General features: G+C 33.5%; 1 pseudogene; it reads right to left on the reverse strand.

Annotated features, from left to right (window-relative positions):
- Window positions 1-5,069: 5,069 nt before the first annotated feature.
- Window positions 5,070-5,166, reverse strand: LOC122119403 (annotated as a pseudogene).
- Between the last annotated feature and the right edge of the window lie 415 nt (window positions 5,167-5,581).

Raw genomic sequence — 5,581 nt, forward strand, 5'->3', positions numbered from 1 at the left:
CTTATCTCTAATAAACCACTAGTAAGCTGGAAGTGGCACTGTGGTCCAAGTGGTAGAGTGCTCGCCTTGAGTGGAAGAGTGCAGGGACAGTACCCAAGCCGAGAGTTCAAACCCCATGACCAACAACAACAACAAAAAAGAAAATAAGTAACTGTCATACGAAAATTCCAAGTTCATAATCAATTTGTACCTCTCTGGTGAAAGGAACTGCTAAACTATAACATTCTTGGTTTCTAGCTCAAAATAGTAGAAATCATATTTTATTCCTTCACTCAACACTGTACTGCCTGGGGACCCCATCTCTTACCCCATTCTTACTGAAAGAATGACCTGCCCAATTTCTGATGGAAACAGACTGCAGGTCTTTTGGAGCAATCGTTTCCACATTGTAGCTCACCTAATTTGTTTACCATTAGAAGTATTTTCATTGTTTTTTATACCCAACATTTTGAGAGAAATGTACTACTTTAAAATGTTATTAAAATAAGACTGATACAAAAATCACTTTTGACCCCAGATAAATATTTTACCCTTCATATACCCAAAAATGCAGTCTGACCTATCATTAATGTTAGGAACGAGAGGGTAAAAATCATAGACACCAAGACCTAAGTATGAATTTAAGACTCTCCAACTTGTGAATACAATTGCTTTAAAAAGACATCAATACTACTGCATTTTTAAATTCCCTATGATCATGATAATGATTCCCTATGATAATGATAATGATAATGATAATGATAAACTATTAACACTTAAAAATAACTCATTTTCTTGGGAGTAGGACACAAAACAAAAGGTTAATCCTAATCATTTTAAAAGAACATTATTTATACTAAAAGTTCACTCATAACTAAAGAGAGTCTAAATCTAACTGAAGTACAGAGACACAAAGGAAATAATTTAAGTGCATCATGTACATCCAATGGACTGTTAATAGAAAACAAAGTTATACTAATAATTAGCTTACTCAATTCACTTACGTTCTTTTATTCTATTCCATTTACTTTTATAAAAACTGGGTTTTCATAAAATGATGCATAAAAAAGCCTATATACCCACTTACATTTACAGATCTTAACAATTTTTATTTCAGAAATTTTATCTCTATAGTCAATGAACTGAAATAAAACTAAAATATTCAAAGGATTTTCAGAAATTGCAAGACTTGCTCTGGGATGTTATGTAAGCCTTATTTGTTAAAATTGCCATAGTTACTCCCACAAAAGAGCCATTAGTAAAGATCCCTGTGCATGTACAAAACACTTTCAAATACGTCCACAATCTGGACATGACACATGCTTTTTGTTTGTTCATTTTTTAAAGGAATATCTAACAAGCATATCCACAATACTTACTTTCAATCAATAATATGGGATATTCAAACGTAATATGGGTTTGATTATCTCTAAGTGAGAATAGATATGATCTTGCAAAGAAAGTGATTTTCAACAGAAATCCAGAAAGAGTTTATCCAATTTGTGTTTTACAGGAATAACGAGAGAGTAATATCTGTTTGGTAAAGTCGGTCCAAATCACTCCATGAGTGTATCTTAAAAGTATAACCAATTTAAGAGGTCAAATATATATTTTGTACTGACAATGATTTTACAGCAATAACTTAATACCTAATTATGTCTGTATCTTCTTACCTAACATACAATAAGAGCTGAAAGCAGTCTCTTTATCTAACTTAATGTTGTAAATGCTTTGATTATGATGACGTTATTATTAGACAAATAATATGTACAGACGGGTGGTTCCACTGAAATGACATGACAGAAGACTGATAAATAAAAACATTGCAACACAGTTAGCTCTTTTCAGCCTCACCCTGTCCACATTGGCAAGCAACATTGCAACAGCACACGCACACATATACACATACACACATGTTCGCACATGTATACACACATATACGTGCATGCTAAATTCAGGGTTTATTGTACAAAAAAGTTCAAATAAAATATTAGTGATTAGGACAAATGATAATATGCCTTATTACAAAATAATACATAAACCATCACCACGCATGTTGCATTTTATCTGCCTCTCCACATGTGAACACTTAATTTATTTTTAATTAATTAATTGCCTTATTAATTAATTCGTTTGCTTGGTGCAAATACTAGGGCTTGAACTCAGGACCTGGCTTTGTCCCAGTATTTATTTTTTGTTTCAGTTTGCTCAAGGCTAGCATTTTACTGCTTGTACCACAGCTCCATTTCTAGCTTTTGCTGGTTACCTTCAAATCAGAATCTAATGGACTTTTTATTCCTTGGTCTGCTTTCAAACCACAATCCACACATTTCATCTTTCTGATTAACTACTACTAAAGAAATAAGCCATGAGAGTGGCTTCTACTTTTTCCTCTATAGGTATCTAATGCACATACTTAGATATTAATTTAAAAATGAGAGTATAGAAGCAAGGTGTACAGTGATGATACTGTCCTGTCAGAAATACAAGTTAGTAATGTAAATTTATTCTTAAGACCATACACAAAAAATACCATGATATAGTGTATGAGAACTCACTATTGAACATATGAGCGTTAAGAGTTTTCTAATAGATCCATTATATATTGGTACCCAACATTAGAAAAATGCATGAGGCATTAGTAAAATAGAAGTCCTTTGCATGACTACATACATTCCTTGTTTTTTTATAAGACAATTGCTTTCATCTAAAAAGTAGGCCTGTCTATAGTCTTCATGTGATGTTGATGATTGAAAGTGAGGAGGTCAAAATGTATTAGTAGTCCTTAACTATCAATTCACATTTTTTTCTTGGAGAATATAATGATCAAATCAGTAGTTCAGAATCAGCAAGCAATAGTTCAGAATCATGCTTCCAGTGCAAGTGGATCATGAGTAAGAAATCCTCAATGCCAATTTCCACAAAGTTTTGTCACAGATACCATCTCCCTGACTCCTCTAGCTGCTTTACTACCCTCCTATTCCTTCATTGTACAGGAAAAGCGTGATTCAACTGATTTCAGTCAGATCTGTTACTAGAATTATCAAGGATTTAGTTGATTTTCTGTAATTTGATCAAAGTTATGTCTCTTTATGTAGGCTACTAAAAATGTATTTACTAACTTCAAGTAATTACATGAATTCTATTTCCATCTTTTTTAAAAAATAAAATTTTGTTTGCTCTATAAATTGATCAGAGGCATAGATTTTGAGGCTGGCTAGGTCACTGCACATCTGTCTCTCTCTCTCTCCCTTTCTTGGTTCTCATGGATAATATGATTGTTCCATAATTATCCTAATTTATTTTGCTTTTATATTTTTGGTTGCATCATTTCACTTTTTGCTTTGCCATTTCTCAAATCATTTATATAGAAGGCATTAGATCCTATTTTCTCATTCCTAGAATAAGTTTCACATGAAGACATCACTGGTCCTCATTTTCAGTGTGTATGTTTGAATACGGAGGAACATCTTTCCTCTGCTCTCCATAAATTCCCTACTCTCGTTAGAATAATTTCGAATAGTAAAATTGGAAAAAGAGAAAACAAATAATGGTGAATAAACAGATGCAGAAAATTCAACGAATATTTCTGACCAGTTCAAACAATATGAACTATTAGAGAAATACATGGACACCTCATTCCCACTGGCACTCAAAGTCTCTGGTTAGAAAATTCTTAGGAATATGAGGAACAATATGAAAAAGTAAGGAATGGTATCAACTGCAAGAAAAAAATGGAGAAGGATCCAAGCAAGTTTCTTCATTGGGCTGCCAAAAATATTCGGCTTACTACAGTGCGGAGACTTCTTTCCCAAAAGGCCACTCATGTGAATAGTAGGGATGACGATGAGTGTACCCCTCTTCATCGAGAAGCCTACAGTGGACACTTAGGCATTGTCAGTGAGTTGGTGTCTCAAGTGGCACATGCAATAACTGTAGATGACTGGACACCCCTGCATAGTGCATATACGTGGAATAATACCAGAGTGGCTTCTTTCCTACTTCATCATGATACAGATACCAATGCCCAAACTAAAGGCCTCTTGACACCCTGACATCTTGCTGCTGAGAATTGAGATAGCAAAGATACACTGGATCTCCTTCTTTTGAACCATTATATAAAACCAGGCCTGAAGAACAACATAGAAGAAACTGCATTTGATATTGCCAAAAGGATAAGTATGTATCATTACCTCTATGAAGTTTTGGAAGGCTGCACAAATTGTTCACCTAAGTCCTAAGAGCAATATCTTTTTTTATTTTTTGGTCGGTCATGGGGCTTGAACCCTGGGCCTGGGAGCTATCCCTATGCTTTTCAGCTCAAGATGAGTGCTCTACCACTTGAGCCAGAGCTCCACTTCCAGTTTTCTAGTGGATTATTGGAGATAAGAGTACCATAGACTTTCCTTCCCAGGCTGGCTTTGAACCATGATCCTCGGATCTCAGCCTCCTGTGTAGCTAGGATTTATAGGCATGAGCCACCAGTGCCTGGCAACACCAATATTTTACTGTAAAAATTCATGGATTCCGCAGAATTCTTCCAAGTGAATTGCCTGCATTGGATGTCAAAATGTATTCAATAGTTTTTGTATACATGTACAATGATTTCTTCAGGGTTTGTGATTTTTTAATCAGAAATAATTTTAACTTACCTGTTGAAATGAGTAGAACAGAAGATAAAATATTTCTGGTGCTTGCATGAAAATGTATATTTTAAAATATTCTGTATTCTATGTTTGCATAATGTTCATAATTTATTTTATTTTCTCCTAGATATACTTTGAATTCTACATTATTTTATAATATATAGGTTCATTAACATGTCCTTTCTGATTGCATTCCATATAGAAACAGTTTTATTCCTTTTTTTTCTAGGTCTTAATATTATTTTTCTTTGGGATAAAATGACAATGTTGTCTAATTTGAAATTTTTTGTAAAGTTTATGTTATGTAAACGCCTATCTGAGGTGAAGATTTAATACACTGATGTCAAACTAAATTTAATTATATGAATTGTGTGTATTGTTATACTTGTAATTTTGTAATCCACTTTTTAATAACTGTTTTTCATTTCTTGCTTCTGAAGAATGAAAAATATGGAATACTTCTCAAATTTTCATATTATCCTTGTGCAAGTGCCATGTTAATATCTGTATTGTAATTTGAGTATACATGCTGCTGAAGAATGTAGTATCCTCTAAATTATGTAGTTAATGAAGCAATGTTTATACAGGCTTATACCTATCGGTGCCTACTTGTAACAAGGAAACCTTATTGTTCCTAACAATGCTATCGGTCTTATTTCCCTAAAATTCTGTGAATAGTGGAAAAAATTATATTGATCAGTTGATTACTCACATTTGCAAATTTTTTTGTGAATGACTATCTTAAGTCTTTTGATTTGGAATTTGATCGTATTCTCAATTATTTATAGATAAGTCCAAAAGTGATGGCTTTTTCAAGTATTTATTTATCCAACTGAATTAGCTTTGTGGACCTAATGGATTCAAAGTAAGCGTTGCTTGAGAGCTACTTCTAAACTTCTTCAGCTGACATTTTCCCAAATGAAGTGTTACTGGCACAAATGTCTACCTGAGCCTTT

The sequence above is a fragment of the Dipodomys spectabilis genome, unplaced genomic scaffold, assembly GCF_019054845.1.
Source record: "Dipodomys spectabilis isolate Male_0828 unplaced genomic scaffold, ASM1905484v1 ptg000166l, whole genome shotgun sequence".
Taxonomy (NCBI): domain Eukaryota; kingdom Metazoa; phylum Chordata; class Mammalia; order Rodentia; family Heteromyidae; genus Dipodomys; species Dipodomys spectabilis.